The sequence below is a fragment of the Pezoporus flaviventris genome, unplaced genomic scaffold (assembly GCF_033815535.1).
Source record: "Pezoporus flaviventris isolate CSIRO_AGI_PZ_B2104156 unplaced genomic scaffold, CSIRO_AGI_Pfla_v1 ptg000031l, whole genome shotgun sequence".
In the NCBI taxonomy this organism is placed as follows: domain Eukaryota; kingdom Metazoa; phylum Chordata; class Aves; order Psittaciformes; family Psittacidae; genus Pezoporus; species Pezoporus flaviventris.
The window spans coordinates 26,209,456-26,232,044 of NW_026892579.1; positions in this window are offsets into that span (position 1 = coordinate 26,209,456).

A 22,589-nucleotide genomic window follows, 5' to 3' on the forward strand; every position below is an offset into this window, starting at 1 on the left:
AGAAACAGTCATTATTTCTCCTTCTTAGAAGCTGGTGCAGTGGTGTGTTTTTGACTTTCAGCCTGGGAACAGCGCTGATAACACTGATGTTTTTATTTGGTGCTCAGTAATGTTTACTCTGACCAAGGACTTTCTGAGTCGCATGCTCTGCCAGGGAGGAGGGGAAGCTGGGAGGAAGCAGAGACAGGATACCTGATCCAAACAAACCAAACAGGTACTCCATACCACAGCATGTCATGTCCACTATATAACCCAAGGGCAGTTACCCGAAGAGCTAGATCACTGCTTGGGTAGGGCTGGGTATCAGTCGGTGGGTGATAAGCGGTTGTATTCTCTTCTGTTGTTATTTCCCTTATCATTATTACTATTGGTGGTAGCAGCAGTGATTTGTGTTATACTTTAGTTACTGGACTGTTCTTATCCCAACCCATGGGAGTTACATTCTTTCGATTCTTCTCCCCATCCCTCTGGGAGCAGGGGGGAGGAAGTTGGGGGAGTAAGAGAGCAGCTGCATGGTTCTGAGTTACTGGCTGGGCTTAAACCATGGCAGTCCTCTAGTCTAAAAAAGGTGATTCTACTTTCTTAATGATACTTCTAAATTTAAATAACAATTTAAAAATATTTCTGGATTGTTTTTGTTCTAGAGGTTTGGGTTGTTTTTTTTTGAGTTATACAATTTATTTTGCTTTTAAAACATGCATTTTTAACAGTTTATTCACAGCTTGGCCTAACTGCTTATGATATTTAAAAAAAATAAATGCATATTTGGTGAAAGTTTGAAAACAATATGCTGAACACACAGAGCAATGATTTCACTGACACTTTTTGTGGAGTTGGAACAGCGAGGCTGAATGTTGTCTTTCAGTGGCTGGATTGAAAGGACACACCATAATGGCTCCAAAGGAGCTGTTACAATCTACCCAGTCAATGATTCATGAACTGAGAAGGATTTTCTCAATTTGAAACCAATACCTTCTAACATGTTAAAAAATAAACAAACAGACACTCCTATGCTCTGCTGATTCACACAGAAATTTCCTCCTTTACTCTCAGGTATTGCACCTGTCTTCTGCCTCATCCTCTTAGTTCTCTCTACTTTGGCTTCTGAAGTGCTCAAAGGACTTAATATAAGAAAATGTTTTAACCTGCTTTGATATTACTGTGAATGTTTTTTCAAATCCTGGGATGAAGGGTGAGACATTTGCAAATCAATGTATTTACTAGTGATTTTGAAAACTAAGTTGTCATACCCACCTGATCCACAGACGTAAGAGCAGCTTTGGAGTAATAATCTATTTTACTCAGTACTTTTGTTTCCTGTCTGAAAAAAGTGTATTTACTAAATAACACTTCTTTAAAAAGCAATTCAGTGAGGAAAAAAAAAAATCTACAAATGTCTTTGATGTGTAAAGATGAGGCAGTGCTAAGAATTGTATACATGTGTAACTAGAACTTACTGAAAACAATCCTGTGGGAAATCCTTAGGAAGCCAATGTACTCTTTGTAAATGGATAATAATTAATAGACTTACTTTTCTGCATGATGATGAATCTATCTTCCCCTTGTATTAAACATACGACACACCATGAATTTTCTAAATCAGTTATGCAGATATGACATCACTGTGTATCATTAGGAGTTCATTTACTGAACAGTAACAGCCTCAAAGAATGACAAGTTTTGTGAAAAATACTTACCCTGCAGATGGAATTCCTTTCTACCAGAGGCAAGAGGGTGACTAGTCTAGACTAGATGCTTAAATTTTACTTGGTCAAATGTATATTTTACATGCAAAATGCCTAAGTTTCTGTTGTTTTTTTGTTGGGGGGTAGTGTTTGGTTGGTTGGTTGGGTTTGGTTGGGTTTGGTGGTTTGTTTGTTTTTTTTAACCTATACCAATTAGTGTTTTACCTGTCTACTGGTCTGGATCATTAGTACAGTTCTAAGAAAATGACACAATGTATTTTAGGTCTGAGTTCTGCTGTATGTTATGTGGATCTGGAACACATTTAATGTGTAAAAGGTAAAGAGTTTTATATGTATACTTATGAAGGAAAAAATCTAAAATATGTAACTTTATCTGATATTTGCACAATATCCATAAACAAAAAAATATTTTAAAAGGGACAAAGGCTGATGTGGAATCTTGCCTTATTTATTCACATTAATGTTGTTAAAACATTACTTAGTCATCAGGAGAAAGCATATCTTCTTCTTATAGGTACTTTGTAATAAATATTTTTATTTAAAATTCAAATAAACAATATGAACATATACATATTGAACTACTAAGTAATACTGAGAAATAAAAATAATTTCAAAATGAGACTTTTAATCTCAGGATGAGCTTAAAAAGGTTGAACTAGATAGTCTCAGGAGGTCCCTTCAAAATGAAATTGTTTCACCAGTCTTTGATCTTACAATTCATAGGTTCTTGGAGGAGAATGAAAATAAAGGTTATTAATAAATATTTAAAACACAGTACACTAATTAGTATTAAAAAAAAATTACCAGCGGAGCAATACAGTTAAGAAAGAGGGAACATCAGGACCCTAATATTTCTGCCAATTCTTATGCTTCAGATGTAAAAAAAAATGGAGTATATAAAAGTAGTCATTAACATTAAAGCCTCAACATATGGAGCTGCTGTATACATTGTAATAGTAACAGTCCACAATTTTTCAGAAATTTTCCTTTACTATGTCATAAATCTCCAACAGTACTAGATGGAGGTACTACACAGGAAAAACTCAGACGAGCACAAAAATTATTCCAACTTCTAAATTTCCTGATGTCTGTTTACTAGAATCTAAAGTCAAAATAAACTATTACTCATTCCTGAACAGGTTGCCAGTTTCAGTGAAGTACTAGACTTAAAATGATCTCCCATCAGCTATGATGCTGGATTTTATATCCATAATGCATAAAAAGGGGAAAGGTAAGATCAATACACTATAGTTTCTTCATACCTAAGTCTTTTTTGAATTCAGATGCAAGACCAGGTAAAAAAAAAAAAAAGCATAATACCAAATACTGGTATTCTCCCTAAATAAATAATCCCTGTTCATTTGTATTAGAGAGCTGTTCATTATTATGAATTATTTATTCTTAAAAATGATTCATAGTTCTTCCAAGTATGTAAAAATCAATAAATTCTATACACTACTTAAAATCTCAGCAAAACATGTGTTTTCAAATACAGTCATGTATTTTCAAAGCTTAACTCAAAATAACACAGAAATGGTAGTAAATTTTAAAAGGACTTACATTTTTTCTCAGATCCTCAGTGAGTTCCATATCATTCTTAGCTAATGTCTACTTCCATATGTAACTTTCATATGTAACGTTACATAGATTTACCTATTTCAATAGCTGTATTAGGTTTTACTTTGCAAAAACACACACACACATGCACACAGAAACCATTCATCCATCCATCCATCCATCCATCCATCCATCCATCCATCCATCCATCCACCCATCCATCCACCCATCCATCCACCCATCCATCCATCCATCCACTCATCCATCTATCTGCCTATCTATGAGAGAACTTCATTTATTAAGTATGGATCCATCAAAAGTGATAATAGGAATGATGTATAAAACTAAGCAAAAATCATAGGTACATGTTCTCTGCCTTAAATTTATCATTATTCTGTATTGAAAAAAAAAAATTGTTCTCAATCTAAACAATAGTAACTAAATATACCAAAGATAACATCTGATGTAAGTTGTCATAAACCCAGTGAGTTCAAACGAATGCCCCTGTTTTGCACAAGTATAGCTGCTAGACTTGTGAATCATACTATTCACTCACTTTACGGACTTTGCATCCAATTGCTTAATTTCAGTTTTTCATTACTTCAGATTGTGTGTGGTGGGCATGCATAATTTTCTTTGTTTTCAAATTAGGTCTTGGGATTTGAGTACTCATGGTTTTGTTTCTTATTTTGGAGGTTCTGTCATCAAAATTCTCAGTTACCTGTGAGATAAAGTCTACATATCATAAAATACAGTAATATCCATTTCCAGACTTCCTTAAGAACCCCTGGTCATTTCTGTAGAAGAGGTAGAGTTTCAGGTCTCTTTTCCCAGTGTCTGATAATAGATTTCTCTGAAATCTTGCTCAGTTTTTGCTGCTTTGAATGATTCTTTAGAGTCCTGCTCTAGCCAGTCCTGGTAGCACTCCTAGATACTCAGCTTACTTTTTTGTGCTCTAGAGAAAGGTAAACACAAGTCAGTGCATTTCTGGATGCTGATATTAAGCGTGAATAATTCTTTGTTGTGGTTTAAACCCAGTCAGGCAACTTGTTCACTCACCTCCCCCCATTCTTGCCCTCCCCCTACTCCGAGAGGGATGGAGAGGAGAATCGAAAAGAATGCAACTCCCCTGGGTTGAGATAAGAACTCAAGTTTAGTAACTAAGGTATAACACAAATCACTACTGCTACCACCGATAATAATAATGATAAAGGAAATTACAAGGGAAGAGAATACAACACCTCACCACCAGCCAACTGATAACTCACCCCCCTAGCCTGACCAAGCACCGACCAATACCTCCTCCAACCCTGCAGTCTCCCAGCCCTTCCGGCTAACTCCCAGTTACATCCTGGGCATGACGTGCTGTGGTATGGAATACCTCTTTGGTCAGTTTGGGTCAGGTGTCCTGTCTCTGCTTCCTCCTGGCTTCCCATCCTCCCTGGCAGAGCATGAGGCTCACAAAGTCCTTGGCCAGACCAAAACATCATTGTTATCAGCTCTGTTCCCAGGCCGAATGTCAAAACACAGCACTGCACCAGCTACCAAGAAGGATCAAAATGACTGCTACTGCTGAACCCAGGACATTCTTGATTTGTAGGGAATAATCCAAGACTTTCTGTTTTATGCCAATTTTATAATTATAACAATCATGGGGATTTTGAGTAGTTGGAAGATCTCTTCAACTACTATAGGCAAAAGTAAGGTTAACTTTGTACTTTCCATATGTAGAAGCAGCCTTAAGAAAGAGGCTTTTTGAGGATCAGCATAGTTTCTTTACAGTAGATGTACAGGGTTACTTAGTGGTATCCCTCTGAATATAATAATAAGGATAAGTAAGTTTGATATAAGCAGCCTCAAAATAAGTTTGCACAGTAAGTTAGGTGCCACACATTCAGACTTTTCTGGGCCTTTTGTAAAAACTTCAAAAACTCATTAAGACTCCATATTCTTAAATGAAGCAGGGAAATAGTTGCAGAAATCTTCAGAGACTTACTTCATTTTATTTCTTTTTTTATAAGGTGAGTTTTCTCATTGAATCACAGAATCATTTAGGTGGGAAAAGGCACTTAAGATGAAATCCAACTGTTATTCTAACACTGCCAACTCCACCATTAAACCATGTCCCTAAGCGCAATGTCTATATGTCCTTTAAATATCTCCAGGAATGGTGACTCAAAGCACCTTAGCTCACTTGTGTGCACATGGCATGAGCAGAGAGATGTGCTCTTAGGTTGAATCAGTGTAATATTAATAAACAATGATGAGAATGAAGTACTAAAGCTAGCTGTTACAGCAGTGAAAGGTCATGCAGTTGCCTTCTACATATGTAGCTTGTTACATTTTAAGTAAAAATAAATTCAAAACTGTCCAAGAGAAATCTGAGATAGGAAATGCCATTTTTAAATGTAGTTAACCTTTAGTACTTACATAGTAAAGAAAAAAAAAATCATAATTTTGTAAAATATATTTTCTCTCAAATTATATAATCCCTGAGGTGGAATAAATACAGCATTGCTTTGTAATTACTTTTTAAACTTACATTATTGACTTTTTTCAAAATGTCTTGCATAAACATAGCAATATTTTGAGCAGTTAGTGTTCTTTACATATACATGACAGAATTATGCAGAGATCATGCATGAAAAATTGCTATTTAAGGTAAAATTGGTGATATTTCATTTATATTATTGCTGAGTGTAACTTTGAAAATCTTTATAAGCACTCAGCAAATGCTACTGAGTTTTACAGAAAAGCCAGTAAACATCATACCAACATGAATTCCAGTTTTGAAAGCAAGCTAGTGCATAGCATTTAAAAAATGCCTTTTTTTTTTTTTTTATTCTTTCCTTCTTTTTTTTCCCCCTAGTTTCAGGTAAATGCACACCTTAAAACTTATACAGATTGCAACATTTTCCCCCTATATTGAAATTTAAATTATGCAGGAATTCTACTATAATAAGTTTTAAAATAAGGCAATTGGTTTTATGAAAAAGGGGTATGTCAAAATGATACAAAATTGTACATCAAATGCTGTTCTGCAGGTATCATCACAAAGCAGCTGACAGAGGGAAAGATTTAGTTTGCAAACCAGTTTCCTGAATTCTTGGGTTTCATAATGCTTCTTGTGCTATAGTATAGAGATACATTGGGTGCTTTTATAAAGGAATCTGTGACTGTGATCAATGGAGGTTTAAGCTGCAGAAAGCATGATGAATTCAGATGGATACGAAAATAAAGAAATAGTGATTCTGGCCGTATCTGCAGCAGTAAGTTGGGCTGTGCAGTGGAAGTTGATACATTGAGTGATACATTTGGGACTGAGTACCTGACACCTACAGTATGCACATGTTCCAGTAGTCGTGCTTATACTAGCTCTAGTCTGGCCACGTGGCCAGCACACTCGTTAGTGGCTGGAGGTGCACTGCTAGAGTATGTAGCTAAGTTTAATCTGAAGAGGATCCAGTCCATTTATTTTAAGACTACAGGGTGATATGGTATTCCCCCCCAGTAAGTGGGGAAGATTTGCAGATTCGCTTCAAAAGCAGTCTCCTCATTTAAAGCACTGGGTAAGCACCAGCTCAGTGTGCTATGGATACCGTTCAGATTTATGTCTTAAAGAATGTATTGTTTTGCCAGGTACGAAATAATTAGTATGATTCTTTTTGACTACCTAGAAGCAATTCTTCACCATAGCCCAATCAACTTATTTGCTTGTTTGATCTCATGCTGAAGAAAGTATTTTACAGTTACAGGCCAGAGCTGAGTGTTTTAAGAAAGCATAATCTGTAACTTAAAGGCCGTTCTGATGATAAATAGTAATGAAAATATGAAACTTTATTTATAGGCATAGAAGCTCTATGGCCTACTTTTGTTACAGTCACTTCCAATTTTTATATGAGGTTATGGTAAGTAAAGGCTAGCTAAATTATCCCTATTTTCTATTTCTGCTCATTTTACTTTTCCTAAAAATTAGTTGGGGTGATCATCCATTATGTTATTGTATTCCTACAGCAACAATTCATCATGTAGCAAGTTTAAGTTTTGCATCAGGCTTTGTTCAGAACTTTTCATACCTGAAAAATATCTGCTAAACATTAGCATTTGAGTACGGTGATGAAGCTCAGTTTAATCAGAATTCTTGATGTGGCCATTCAGTAAGGAAAAAGAAGAACTAGACTAAAAAAGGACACTGATCTCCATGTCCTCTATTTTCTTCTTCCCTGACACTAAGAACTTCATACACAACAGGGACCCAGGAAAAAATTTGGAAAAATTGGAGAGCTGAGACTGTCTTTGATGCCTTTGCTTCTCTGAAGATTTCCTTAACCAACTCAAAAAAATGAACCAAAAGACCAAGCATGTAAGTATTTCATGACTATAAAAGGAGATGGCATAAGGTGTCCTACTTTTTGACTTTGAAAATCTGTTCCCTATGCAACTGATGGCAGGGTGACTATCTTGTTGCATGGTGACTTCTGAGATTCTGAAATTTGCTTTTGTTCTCCACTGGATAGAAAACAGAAAGCTTTGTCGAGCACAATATTAGATTGATATACAGGACAAATCCAGAGCTTTCAGTGTGGGGTGAGTGTACTTATCCCCCTGTGTCTGAGGGGTTTTTAATTATTTTGAATTGAGCAGTGTAAGAACTTGATTCTCAGCCTTCCATATGTTTGTATCCTAGACATCAGACATAACAGTCTTGTTATTTGTCTCTCCAATAACATTCTACCTTACCTATGAAAACTTTACCAAGAAAAAGTACATTGCTTGGAACCACGTTAGAGGTGTTAAAGTTGCCATTCATAATTCTGATATTTGTTTACTTAAAGGAAAACACTTCTGAACACTTTAGAATCATCTCCTTGGTTGTTAGTCCAGACATAAGCAGAGAAAAGATAATAATTTTACACATGTGAAGTGGCTTAATTTGTCTGTGTTAAGTGTCTTTTTTGAAGTACATAATGGGCTTCTTCCCATTAAGGGCAGTAGGGTGGCATGTGAAGTGGTTTAGTTCTGAAATATTTTTTTTAAATGATATACCATTTTCTTAAGTTCTTTTCTTATATGATGGATTTCCTTTGCAGTATTCGGTGGAAAAGCAAAACCTTCAAATAAAGAAATATCTGTCTTGTCTTTTCAGAGAAAATCAATATGCTCTGTGGTTTCTTATTTTGCTTACTTAGACTTTGTCCAATGTGTAATGTGTCCCAGAAAGCCTTTCTGGTGTTCATCAATTATTGTTTTACTGCAAGCACAATAAAAAAACTAAAATATACTTTTATTTGACAAACAAAAAAAGAGAGCTTGAACGCTTGACAGGTTTTATCAGAGTTTCTAGTTTTTTTTTTTGTTTTGAGAAACATACAGTAGCACAAATCTGTCTATTTAAACAAGAGAGGCTTGTTTCCCCACTAGGTAAAATCATGCCTAGTGTAAATGCTTGTCAACACAAAATTTGAAATACTAGCAAATGAAATACTAACAAAATCCTGAACAAGAATATCTTGCTAACAATCTAGGATAAGGATACTGCTTCAGTTAACTTCTACCAATTAGTTTCATTGTGTTAAATACTGTTTCAGAAGTGAGATTTTTCCCCTTTGGTTCTTTACCCAATTTACTACATTCTGAATTGTAACACCATATGGTAATAGAAAGATAAGAAAATGAAAAAAAATTGGCCTTGTATGAAAGTTTATCTGAGTTGTCCTCAGCCAGTACATAAAGTATTTGTACAGCATTTTAAAATAAAGATAAATAGCATTTAAATGTTATTATTCTCTGACTCATAAAAATCTGAGATTGTTTATTTTATGTATAAAAATGTGAAATGACAGTACTAATGCACAAAATAGAAAAAAAAAAGAGGAAAATTCGATATTTATTCATGTCAAGTACGAACAAAGGAATACACTCAAAGGAAATAAAAAGCAATAAATACAAAATGTATTAAATAAAGCAGGGGTTTTGTTTATTTTTTGTGTAATCAGACTTTGGAAGTCATTAAATCAATTAAAATTCTATCAACATCAGCCTTTTTTTTTTATGAATATTTATAACAGTATTGAAAGTTGTCACATAAGTTTCAGACCCAACTCTTCTTGCATTAAAAGTTGGGAAAGTAGAAGTTTGGGTTGGAAGGGAGCAAAATCACAGAATGATTTGGGTTGAAAGGGACCTTAAATAAGGTCTAATTCCAACTTCCCTGCCGTGCACAGGGATACCTTCTGCTAGACCAGGTTGCTTAATTTGGCTTTCTAAGGGTTACTATTTTTTCTATGGTTGACTATGGTTCTTCTCTAGTATATTATTTTTTATGGATTTATAAAAGTTTTCTTTTTTTTCTTTTTAAAATTTGATTCCCTGTAACCAAGACACTAGAAAACAGCACAAAAGCTTATTGAAATGATGCGAGTGTTGTCTAGAATCAATGGGAATAGAATTAAACTAAATCAAAATTGTTTGTTTCCTTTCTTATCAGTGATAAAATGAGAACCCACTAAATAAAACTGACATTTCCAAATCCCTGTAATTGTACTAGAGAAATATACATCAGGGAAAGGAAAATCACTATATTCACTAGAGAAACAAAACAAACAACAAAAAAGGGCCCATTTCTTCTTTTTTCCTGTAAAAATTTACATTCACAGTAGATGATCCCAATCTATAATGGCATATTTTGTTTCACTTTTTTCAGAATTTTTAATTATTCTGAAAAAAATCCCACAATTAATTAGGGAGAATCCAAAGAAGAATGTTCAAGAATATGATTCATATGCCAAGCTTATTGGACTTAGTTCCCTGAGAGCTAATGGATAGAAGGGAAAACACCTAGTATTTTGAAGGTAGCTGATGAAAAACCTTAATCAGGTTAACCAAATCTGCTTGATTTTTTGTGACAGGCTGAAATGGTCACCACTTCACTAGAACTGAGGCATGTACAGCATCCTACCTCTTATCTGCTATTTAATGCTGAGCTATGCAAAATTATGTCTAGTAATGCAAGCACTTCTAATACATACAGGCAAGTTTAAGATAGGATAACCAAGTGAAAGTTTAGAAAACCTTTGCATGCCTGTTAGTCTTAACTTGCACCTGGGATATGTGCTTTCTGGTGTAGCAGCATTTTCAATTTAGTAACAGCGAATCAGGAGATGACTGAGATCATGTGCACACTTGAGACTGGGACCAGGATGATGTCAGGAGTGGTAGTGGCCATGGTATTATGGCGGTAGTGTGACCCACAGCTACATCTTGCTCACTTTTCTAGTGATGTGAATAATCTGAGGTCATTCTCCAGCCAAAACAGGAACTGCTGAGCAGATTTCATACGCTTCAAGGACTGTGGAAGGAATATCTTTATTTGATGAGGAAAAAAAAAGAAAAGTGAGAAATTTTAACTTTATGATTTGATTTAAATTTTCTACACTTATGTAAGCTTGAAGCTAATTCCTATTTTTTAAGCTAAAATAAAGCCAATATTAGGCAGGCAGAGTTTGGAGGATTAGGGAGGTCTACAAACATGAGTTTTCTATGCCTCTGTCTAGACTCCAATAACAACATGTTTAGTTACAATGTAAGTAGTCCTACTTTTCATAGACATTGAATTCTTATTACAGTTAATAAAAATACTGTACATCAGTTGATTTTGAAAACTTCTGCTGTAGGAACTGTTTTACAACAAAGGAAGTAGTAGTGGTTTCCAAACTAAGATACATATGCTACTGTGACACCTATTGTAAGAGTGTTGCTGCAGACTGTGGGAGGTGATGATCTTTTACCTCTGCTCAGCACTGGTGAGACACATCTGAAGTCCTGTGTCCAATTCTGAGCTCATCAGTACAAGAGAAATATTAGCAGTGGAGAGTGAAAGACAGTGGAGTAAGCCCAGCAAAGTACTGCTAAAACACTGAATGACTGGAGCACCTGGTATATAAAGATGGAGATGAGACCATTCTGGAGAAAAGAGGGCTCAGAGAAATTTTATCAATGTTTATAAATAACTGATGGAAGGAGTAAAGGGGAGAGAGATAAACTTTCTTCAGAGGTGGCCAGTGATAGGACAAAAGGCAATGAGCACAAACTGAAATATAGAAATTCTACCTAAACATGAGAAGAAAATTCTTCCCTATGAGTGTGGCCAAACACTGGAACAGGCTGCCCTGAAAGGCTGACCCATCTGTGGAGATATTCAAAACCCAACTGGACATGGCCCTGAGCAACCTGCTGTACCTGACCCTACTGTGCAAAAAGGTTGGAATAGGTGATCTCCAGAGATGCTGTCCAACCTCAACTATTCTCTGATTCACCTTCCCATTTGCAGGACATACTTTAAGAAGCTCAGTTGTGTTCATCTGGGCTGTGTTGAAAATTACTACATTAGTTTTTGTCAAAATATCTTAGCAGTTTCGATGTCTTACACAAGTGCTATGGTAGTGGTACTTGTTTGGGGTTATAATGCACATTTGTTTAAATACTTTCATGGTAATATATGACATTGGCACTACAAGCACCAGTGACTTTTCAGAATCAAGGTAAATTAAATTGATTTAAAATTGTGATAAAACACACTGAATTTACCCTGTAAGTGGCAAATTTTGATGAGTGTTTCTACTCTTGTAAAACCATTCAAAAGAGAGGTTGCAGAAAAAAGTTCCAGTGCAAATCCTGTAAAATTTTAAGGTGATATACCAGAAAGTTTTACATTTCTGCTTTGTATTTCTGTTGGCCTGGGCAAAACTGCTGGAGAATCTATGCCAATATATTCTTTTTTTATTTTACTTATAAATAACCAATTTACAGCAAAGCTGAATTTGTATGTCTAGACTACTCTCCTGTGATAAAATAAATTAAAAGCATTATGTCAAAGATAAGATTTTATTTTTTTTTTCCATTTGAGCACCTGACAATATTTCTTTTTTTTAAATCATCAAGAGAAAATACCTATTAAAATTTATGAACACTCTGCGGGCAGCCTAGATAGTTCGTTTGGATAAATTTATTTGAGCAGTGTTTCCTGAGAGTGACATTTATAGTCATCAGCACTTAGATTCCACTTTCAAGCCAAACTGAGGGTATCAATAATTGGTGTACCATGCTGCCATGTAGTACTTTATGAATCAGAGCTGTCTAAAACACAGCATTACAGTTTCCAGAAAATTTCTTCTAAAAAAAGTTTTTAGTTCTGAATCAACTCAAAATGAACAAACAAGAAAATCTGAAATTCTGTGTGAGCTGGAAGCTTTCCAAACTTTGCAGATGCTCAGAGAAATGAGCTCTGAGCTGTGATACTGGCAAGTATGCAAAACCTGTCAAACTGCGCGCACTGATTGTCAGATGCACAGTGTTGACTCCCTTCTCATAATTTTCTCCTGTATTTCTAACATAGTGCCTTGGCCTTTCTCCTTTTCCATGACTTCACATGCCAGAGAGAGTTAGTTGGTGGTTTGTTAATCTGGTAACCAGCTGCTCCTTGCACATGGTCAAGGGATGGACAAGAAACCAGGGCTTTGTACAACAGCTGGGGCACTGCATTTCATGGAAGGGGTTATGCTAAAAAAAAAAAAAAAAAAATCCCTTAGAAGACATACTATTTGCCCGCTGTGTGTCTTAAAACCTCTCATCACTTAACCACATGTGACTCTCTACCTGTGCCACTTTATCTGCTACTCTATTTGCTCTCCCACCACAAAACTTGATTAAGCACATCCTCATGACCTGAGGAAAGTGAAATTTAATCAGCTGAAAATACCCATTTAACTGAGGAAGTGAGGGAGTTCCCTATTTTGAGTTATTCTGATCTGATCTACTAAACTTTGAACCTTGAACTGAATGTGGGGACATCTTCTGGGGCTGACATATTCTCACTGTAATAAAGCAAACAATAAAATAATTCTTCTTTTATGAAAAGATTTTGTTTTCTTAGAAAATGCATGAACATCTGCACTGTTGAAATTTGAACAGATTCAAAGGAAGAAGAAGTTATTAGTATCAGTGCCACATGTAGGAAGCTGCCTCCTGTCCAGAGGAAGAGTCAGTACGGTTCATGGGTTTTGGAACCCAGGAAAAGGACAAGAAATATCAGTAAAACAGCACAGTTCCACATTTATGATATGAACACATCTTGATCATCGTGTTCAAATTGATTATATTATGTTATGGTCATTTAACTGAAGAAGTATTTAGGAAGCCATTTTTAAGGTGTATTTGAAACAAGATGTTGGCTAGAGGAACTAGAATTTAGGAGCTATGAACCACAAAACTAGAACCATGACCTAAAATACCACAATGAATTTATTAATATAAAAAAATGGAGGATAAGTGAAGACTAGCTTCGTGGGAATAGAGGGTGGAGAAGAACACAATGAAACGTGTCACATAGCCTATCTATTCTGGTGGTGTGATCTGAATGAAGGGGGAAAAAAAATGAACTAGATAAAAAGAGCAGACAGGAAGCAGAGAAGAAACTAAGGGAAAGACAGAACAAGAAAAGTCATCAAAGCACATTCCTTAATTCTGTTAAACCTTGCTTTATAGAATTTCCTAAAAGTAAGTATCAGTTACAGAGCTGAAAAGACACAGGAGTTAACTGGCAAATTGAAATGTGTGCTGTAATATTATTTAAGATTCACAAATCTAATTTCTGTATTTCTCAGTGAAGTATATTTTTCTCTTGTATCATACACATTTTTAGCACATCAGCTATTTAACATTTCTTAATATACCTACCTTGAACTTTTCTGTTCTAATATTTTTAAAAACATATGCAATAACTAATCCCATTTTGAATATGCTAGACCAAAAAGTTTGCCTTTCAAAATTCAACCTTGCACATTTAATTTCCTTAATGCTTGCCTTATTGTCCATTCATCATAGTCTTAAGAGAAAATTTTGAGTACAAGTAGTTTGATAATAGACTGACACAATAATTTTACTTACATATTACTTTTTTCTTTTATATCAGGTGTGGCCTGTCTTTCCAAAATATGATTGCAATTCAGAAATGTTGTTCCAGAAAGATGTATTAGAGAAAATTCTTAGTTTATTTTTGTGCAAATCTTTGATACAACATGGTGATCTTAAATAGCACAGGGACGAAATGCATACCCAAAGAAATCAGTAGTCTTGTCCTGTTGTTCAGCTATCTGGTCTGAACACATGTTTCTAACAGGAAGTATATTTCTGTGCTCTAAAATATTCTATTAACTTCTGAGCCCTTGCTTCAGAATCCCTATAATTTCCTTTTTTTTTCCTGAGGTAGCAAAAAACATCTGTGAAGTCAGGCCACCTAAAGAGCAACAACAAGGCATCCAAGAGGCATCCATAATTTCTGTGCCAGTTGTAAACATTTTGAAAGGGTCAGATTTGCAGCTCAAATCAGTCAACAGATACTGGATGTCCATAATAGCCAAACATATGAGATAGACTTTCTAAAATTATTTTCGTATCATGCAAAGCTGTAAATCTGTTTACATAATTAGAAATAAGATATTGGCACTGCCATGTGCAGCTTTACAATCTGGAATCTAGAGTCTAATTCCACTTGTTACAGATTCAACGCATTATAAACAGAAGACCATAGTTTAACTTGCCGCTACTTGTTTTTTTTTGCCATGAATTTGTAATTTCCTGCTTGAGCATAGAAATAACAAGAATTCCTGAATTTTGATTGTAGCTTTGATCCCTGTTTACTGTTTTGGTCTTGGACAAGCCATCAGTGTTTGAGTTAGAAACATAGATAATTGACAGAACCCTCTCACTTGTAGTTCCTGTAGGCTTTATTTCTGAAGTTATCATGCTGACATAGGCGAACTGTGATCACAATTTTTTCCGTATAAATGTATTTAATCAGTACTTAAATTTGTCTTTGGTAGATGTGATTACCTACTAAATACAGTATAAGAATCCAGATTAAAGAAACAAACACCAAAAGAAACGAACAAACAAAAATGTGACACAAAATACCATGAGGTAAAAAATACATGGCATTTATCCTCCAGAATTCTGACATGTACATCCAAGTGGGTTTCCTGTGTTTTGTTCTGCCCATTGCTGGAGGGAATGGCTAAAAGTAGGTAGGTCTTTGATATTTATTATATTCTAAAAAAATGTATATACAAAACCCCGTTTCTTTCCCATAAGAAAAATCAAACAGCTGGAGAACATTTCTTTCCTCAGATTCCAAGACATTTTGTAGCCAGCACTTACCCAAAGGTCTTTTCTCAGGGTACTATTCAAGTCTGCATGTGTTTGTATCCAGCATTTCAATCCATGTGTGTCCTTTGCATTTACATCTTTATTTTTTCAAACAGGAACAGCTCCATCAGATAGCATTCCACATTTTGAAGCTAAACACCATTTCCATGAGCTTTCACCCCTGCTTTTAGTCCCAGTGACAGGCAGTCAATGTTGTTTTAAATATGGTTTAAGCCAGATTCAAGTATCAAAGAAGGAAAAGATATGTATATGTGCAGGTTACTTTATATAAGGACATGTGCCCATTTGAGGAAAATATTAAGAATATGTAATAATGGTGGTGTATTTTTCCGAACAAGAGGGAATAATGACAAAGTAAATTACTGCTCTCTTTTTCTCAAAAGAGATATACTGAAACTTAAGCTAAAGACGCTGCAGTCAGTTGAAATAAAAATGGCTTTGCTCTGCATTGGTCTACAGAAATACTGCAAGCATTTCCTGAACACTTGAATTTTCTTGCACAGACAAGAAACTCCAAGAAGAGGAAATGCAGAGTTCTCTTTCTGAAAATCATCTTCAGGAACAGTTGTAATATAAACTGCTGATAGACTAAACATAGAAACAAATTATTGGGGTGGAGCCAGGTACCCATATAAAGAACAGAGATGGTCAGTTGGTAAACAGCTGTTAATCAGCTCCTTCTATGGATACAGTCTCAGCTTATTTCTCAATTCAATCTATCATCCAACAAGATATTTTTCTTAAGAGTGTTGAGCAACCTTTCCCAAATCAGGTTCCACATCATTGTAGCAGCATGTAAAGTAGCAATAAGTGCCAAGGAATGCAGTGATCACCTCAGTAGTGCAGAAATTTAGAAATACCTGCTCCTGCAGTCCATGTTTTAGATGATGCAACTTTCAAGTGGAAAGTGCAATTCTAGTGCCTAGGTCTTACATATATAAATTCTAAATATTTTTCTTTCCCCTACTACCACCATCAGCATCTAACAGTTATCTTTGCTGTGGCTTTTCTTCCTTCAGTCTTCTTCCTATATATAAAAGACAACTGCACATATTAATGACCTCTACCTATGCCGCATTATTTTAATGGGTTATTATACTGATGAGTAGCTACAGAAGAAACCATTGCATATGTTCCTCTGTAACATGCAGCGTGTTTTAGTGGATGCTACTTTCAGTGCAAAGCTGACACCTATTCTTACATATTTAAAATCACAATATTAAAGAAAAAAAAAACCAAAAAGGTATGCAGCTCCAAATTAATAATTAAAAAAAAATTGTCAGTTTCAGTCTCTAGCTGACATTATCTTTCACTTTCTTTGATAATATATGCATAGTAATAAAATCTGAAATACCCTAACAATAGAGATGCATTCAGGAAGACCATAACAATCCGAATGTGGTCTGTATAAATCGAACTTCATCCAGAGCCATACTGTAAGTAACTGTTGCCCCTATGGCATCAACACTGTTCAGTGATGACTACTAGTAAAGGAGCAAGGAAGAGCCAGAGGCAGACTCCCAAATAAGATCCAGCACATCAGAGAAAAAATGGAACTTTACTTTCAAATAACTCTGATTAGGAAAAGAAAAAAGCTATTTCCTTGGTAAGCTGGAAATCACCAAGTGCTCTTGATGTGATGTTACAAAATCATAGATTCATAGAACGGTTAGGGTTGGAAAGAACCTTAAAAACTTCCTTCATGGCTTGCTAGCATTTTTGCTCCATTTCCTTCTTGTTAGGACGCAAGAAGATTCCCTGAATCAGATCCTCTAATCTTCTTTCTGTACAGGTATAACCACGTAGGATGAACAACACGATACACCAGAGTTGTTTATTAATTGTAGCTTACAGTCAAAGAAGTTGGGGAAACCACAAAAGCACTGACTTTGAGAGGCAGCTAAACAGAACTAATACATTTTCCTATGTAATTTCCTTTTGGGACACTCCAATATTTACTGAGACATCTCTGTAAGACTCACTTAGAAACAGTACTGACAGATTTCTTGGTCCTGCTGCTTACTTGCCTTCAGAGAAGCATCCGAAAACAGCTTCAGTCTCTGTTCTTGCAGCTGTTTCATTTACCAGTGATGGGACTCACCTTAAAATAAGTTTGTTGCACAGTGAATTTGGACAGTGAGTTCTTTCCTGGGGAAAACAATTTATGCCTTTGACTAGGAGAGAAAACAAAGAAGGATCAAAATGGTTCTACAGGCAAACTCAGTAATTCTGAAGTTGAACAGATGGCTGTGACTGGATATGGGTAGATTTGCCTTTTGGAATGCTTGTGCGTATGTGTGTGTGTGTGTGTGTGTGTGTGTATGTGGTTTCACAGGTATTTAAGCATACTCCTTTCTGTGTTCAACAGTAATAAATAACCTTGTGTTAATGGAAGAGAATATAATAATTTCCAGTCTCATCAACCTATTATCTGCCTTGCACATATGCTACATATACAATTCTATTGTCCATATGAGACAGTGCTAGAGATTAGCTATTCTTTATGCTCAGCCTTTATTGTTCAAATTACAAATATTATCCACAGTATTAATTTAATCATTACAGGTTTTACTTTATTTTGACCCACACTCTTAAGATAATGTTGACAAATGCTTTTACAATTAAAGTGTAAACAGAATGAAATACATAACACCAAAGAAGATGCAGACAGAAGAAAAATAATAGAGCTAGAATAAGAAACCATGGCAAGATTCTTCATATTATAATATATAGAGTTAAGAAATGCCTTAAGATGTTCTTACAAACAGGAACAATATTTCATTTTAATTTATATCAGAGGGGAAAACCAAGCCTGAAAGTGGAACATCCACATTTTGCCAGACAAACAGATCTGATATCTTGGCTAAGAATGGAAACAAATTTTTCATTGTTTTGCAGCTGCTTCTAGACATACAGTAGGCATAACCTCTGTGGTGTACAGAGTTTGTTTGGGCTTTTTTCTCAAAAGTTATCCTTAAGCAGACTTTTTTCACTCTTCTCAACTTTTGTCCTTTAGCAATAATTCTATACAGATTTCTAGGAACCTAGAAGAGCCTATATTATTGTGTATTTTTGCAGCAGGTAATTAAGATTTTGCAAAAACCTCTCCTGTTGTTATCATCATATTACATAAAGTCCTACAAATGATATTGAGCATCTGCATGTTAATTCTCTATAGCCAATGGCAAACTTGACATTTAGAAAAGTGTCATTGGGACTGAGAGAAAAGCAGTATGTGAGCTGTGCTAGGCCATGATCAAGAAGAATTAAGGCTGGGACTGACCACCCCCACAGAAAAGTTAAGACGTAAAGTCTAACTTATGATTCATAAGATAATACAGAAAATGTGTTCCATTTTACACTCACATTTTCCCTTTTCTGACAGACACAGTAAGTAATAACAACCAATACACACACCCTAAACCCCACAACCTATGAAATGAAATAAAGTGCAATGGCTATGACATGGCATTTACAGGTGTAACAAAATTGTGTTTAAAATTATGTTTAGAAATCTAGGGTTTAATTTATAATTTCCTATCCAAATACAGGGTTTGGACATATGTGTTGAGGCAGCATTAAGCCTGATATTTGAAGAAGAGAAGTGTCTTGTTTAAACTAGTAGCAACGCAGCTGTTAGCAAAATAAGGAAATTCTGCTACTGTGAAACGAATGAGATGTCCTAAAATGGTCCTTATAACCATGAATGTATTATCTACCAGGTGGAACTTTGCAGTCATAAGTGACCATGCCTCTTTAGCATGGTTATGTTATACAAAACAAAAAGAGGAAACAAAGACCAAAGCAGAAAGCCTGAATTTTTTCATAGCAGATAATTCTTTATGGAAGTAAAATGGTAAGGAAGAAGAAAAACCTGTGGGGAGGTTGAATAGGTTGTTGTCAGCAGTTGGTCATGGATAAAACCTGTGTGTAGTATGAAAGGCTTATCTTGAGCCAAAGGAAGGTATGAATAGAACACAAAAGTATGGTGATTTTTTTTTTTTAATAATCTGTTTTGTCATTTGTTGAAAGTCTGTAAAAGCATATGTTTTAAGATACCTTGGAGACAGTATGTCTAAAGCTTAATAAATAAAGCTGTTCACAAATTTTCCTGCTTAAATGTGACTTTTCTTTGCAATGCAGGCTTTTTTTCTTATTTTTAAGGCAAATAGTAATAGCTGAAATACTGATATGAGGGAGTTTTGGATAGTGTTCACAAGCAAATAGTGATCTCAGGAAGAACTGAACACATCTACCCTAATTCTATTAAACTATTTCCCTACGCTTAATTGACTTTCAGCATTTTTTTGTCTTTAAGCACTGGAAAAATGACAAGGTCTTATGGAATTTTAATTGTTATAGCTGATTTCTTTAGTCTTCACTTTGAGTAGAACTTTCTAAATACAATTTATGGGAGACATTACTGTGGGGATCTGTTACAGACTGCCTGATCAAGGAGAACCTGTGGATGAAGCACTCTATAGACAGATAGGAAAAACTTCACACTCACAGACCCTTGTTGTCATGGGTGACTTCAACCACTCTGACATCGGTTAGAAGGACAGTATGGCCCGGCACAAGCAATCCAGGAGGTTCCTCAATTGTGTGGAAGACAACTTCCTTCTGCAATTAATAGAGGAGCCGACAAGGAGAGGTGCCATGCTTGACTTCATGCTCACCAACAGCGAAGGGCTGGTTAGAAATGTGACTCTCCAGAGCAGCCTTGGATGCAGCAATCACGAGATGGTTGAATTTGAGATCCTCAGGACAGTGAGAAGAGCGTGCAGCAAGCTCACTGCCCTGGACTTCAAAAGAGCAGACTTTGGCCTCTTCAGGAGACTGCTGAGTAAGGTTCCATGGGATACAGCCCTAGAGGGCAGGGGGACCCAAGACTGTTGGTTGATAGTCAAGGATCACCTGCTACAAGCTCAGGAGTGTTGCATCCCAACTAGAAGGAAGCGCAGCAGGAGGAGCCTTCTATGATGGGGCTGTGGAACTGATGGACAGGGGTAGAGCAGTTGATGTCATCTATCTGGACTTGTGTAAAGTGTTTGACACTGTCCCACACAACATCCTTGTCTCTAAATTGGAGAGACATAAATTTGATGGATGGACCACTCAGACGATAAAGAACTGGCTGGATGGCCACACACAAAGACTTGTAGTCAATGGCTCAATGTCCATCTGGAGACCAGTAACAAGTGGTGTTCCTCAGGGATCGGTGTTGGGACCGGTCTTGTTTAACATCTTTGTCAGTGACATGGACAGTGGGATTGAGTGCGCCCTCAGCAAGTTTGCCGAGGCCACCAAGCTGTGTGGTTCTGTTGATAAGCTGGAGGGAAGGAATGCCATCCAAAGGGACCTTGGCATGCTTGTGAGGTGGGCTGATGCCAACCTCATGAAGTTTAGCCATGCCAAGTGCAAGGTCCTACACCTGGTTTGGAGCAATCCCAGGCACAGCTACAGGTTGGGCCGAGAAGAGATTCAGAGCAGCCCTGTGGAGAAGGACTTGGGGGTGTTGGTCAATGAGAAAATGAACATGAGCCGTCAGCGTGTGCTTGCAGCCCAGAAGGCCAACCGTATCCTGGGCTGCATCAAAAGGATCGTGACCAGGAGGTGAAAGGAGGTGATCCTGCCCCTCTACTCTGCTCTTGTGAGACCTCACCTGAAGTATTTTGTACAGTTCTGGTGTCCTCAACATAAAAAGGATATGGAACTGTTGGAACAAATCCAGAGGAGGGCTACGAGGATGATCAGGGGACTGGAGCACCTCCTGTATGAAGACAGGCTGAGAGAGTTGGGGCTGTTCAGCCTGGAGAAGAGAAGGCTGTGTGGAGACCTCATAGCAGTCTTCCAATATCTGAAGGGGGCCTATAGGGATGCTGGGGAGGGACTCTTCATTAGGGACTGTAGTGATAGGACAAGGGATAATGGGTTAAAACTTAAACAGGGGAAGTTTTGATTGTATTCTAATTCTTTACTGTAAGGGTGATGAGGCAATGGAATGGGTTGCCTGGGGAAGTTGTGAACACTCCGTCCCTGGCAGTGTTCAAGACCAGGTTGGACAAAGCCTTGGGTGAGATATTTTAGCGTAAGGTGTCCCTGCCCACAGCAGGGGGGTTGGAACTAGATTATCTTAAGGTCCTTTCCAACTCTAATTATTCTATGATTCTAATTTAGTAGATTATGATTTTAAATCTCAAAGACAAGCCTAGGCAACTTGTGCATGAATTTGAACTAGAATTTTCTGTTTTTCATGTAGACATCTAAAAGTCTCTGAAGCCTTTAGAAAAGATATATTTAATTCAGGCACTGAGTGCTTATTTGAATGTTTAAAAAGACTATAAATAAGTTTAAGTATATTAGTGGTGTACATTTTTCTCCGGCAATATCTTTTACACAACATTTTATTGACTTTAATAAGTGTGAAATGATTGAGGCTATAATGAACGGTTTATGCTTGAGTGTACAAGGACCCAAGATATTTATAAATGACAGGTCTACAGAATACCTATGAATGAAAATTACCCCAGGTAACTGAAGACTGCTTCTGCTGCAGGTATATACACAGCCAAATAATGAAATGAAACCCATAGAGGACTCTCAACATACTTGACATGAAGTAATTTAAGGTTACTGCTGGATTAAAGGAAGTGACATTCAGGTTTCATATAAATCCATTACAGGCTACATCAGAAGTTGTATCTGAAGCCAGACAATAGAATGCTATTTTTAGTAACATATAGCATGCACATTGTGCGTAAAATTAGGTATCTACAGCAATGACAATATTACTTTTATAGGTTTATTTGACAAAAACCATTGTACCATATAAAACAAACCTTGTTTTTCTACTACAAATATTCAGACATGTTGATAAATACTCATGACTCATTCATGTGACCTGACATCAGATGGATTGTTTTCCAGAGACTGCACTATATATGTGTGCCTAACTCGTCAGACTGCTAGGCTGAATCACTACCATGAGAAAGATATTTTATTCTTAATGTCAGCATTGTAACATTGTCCAAAGGCAGGAAAATATCCTCTTCTCTCCCAAACAATAGCCCTGAACAGAATAAAGAAACAAAAAATGCCTTC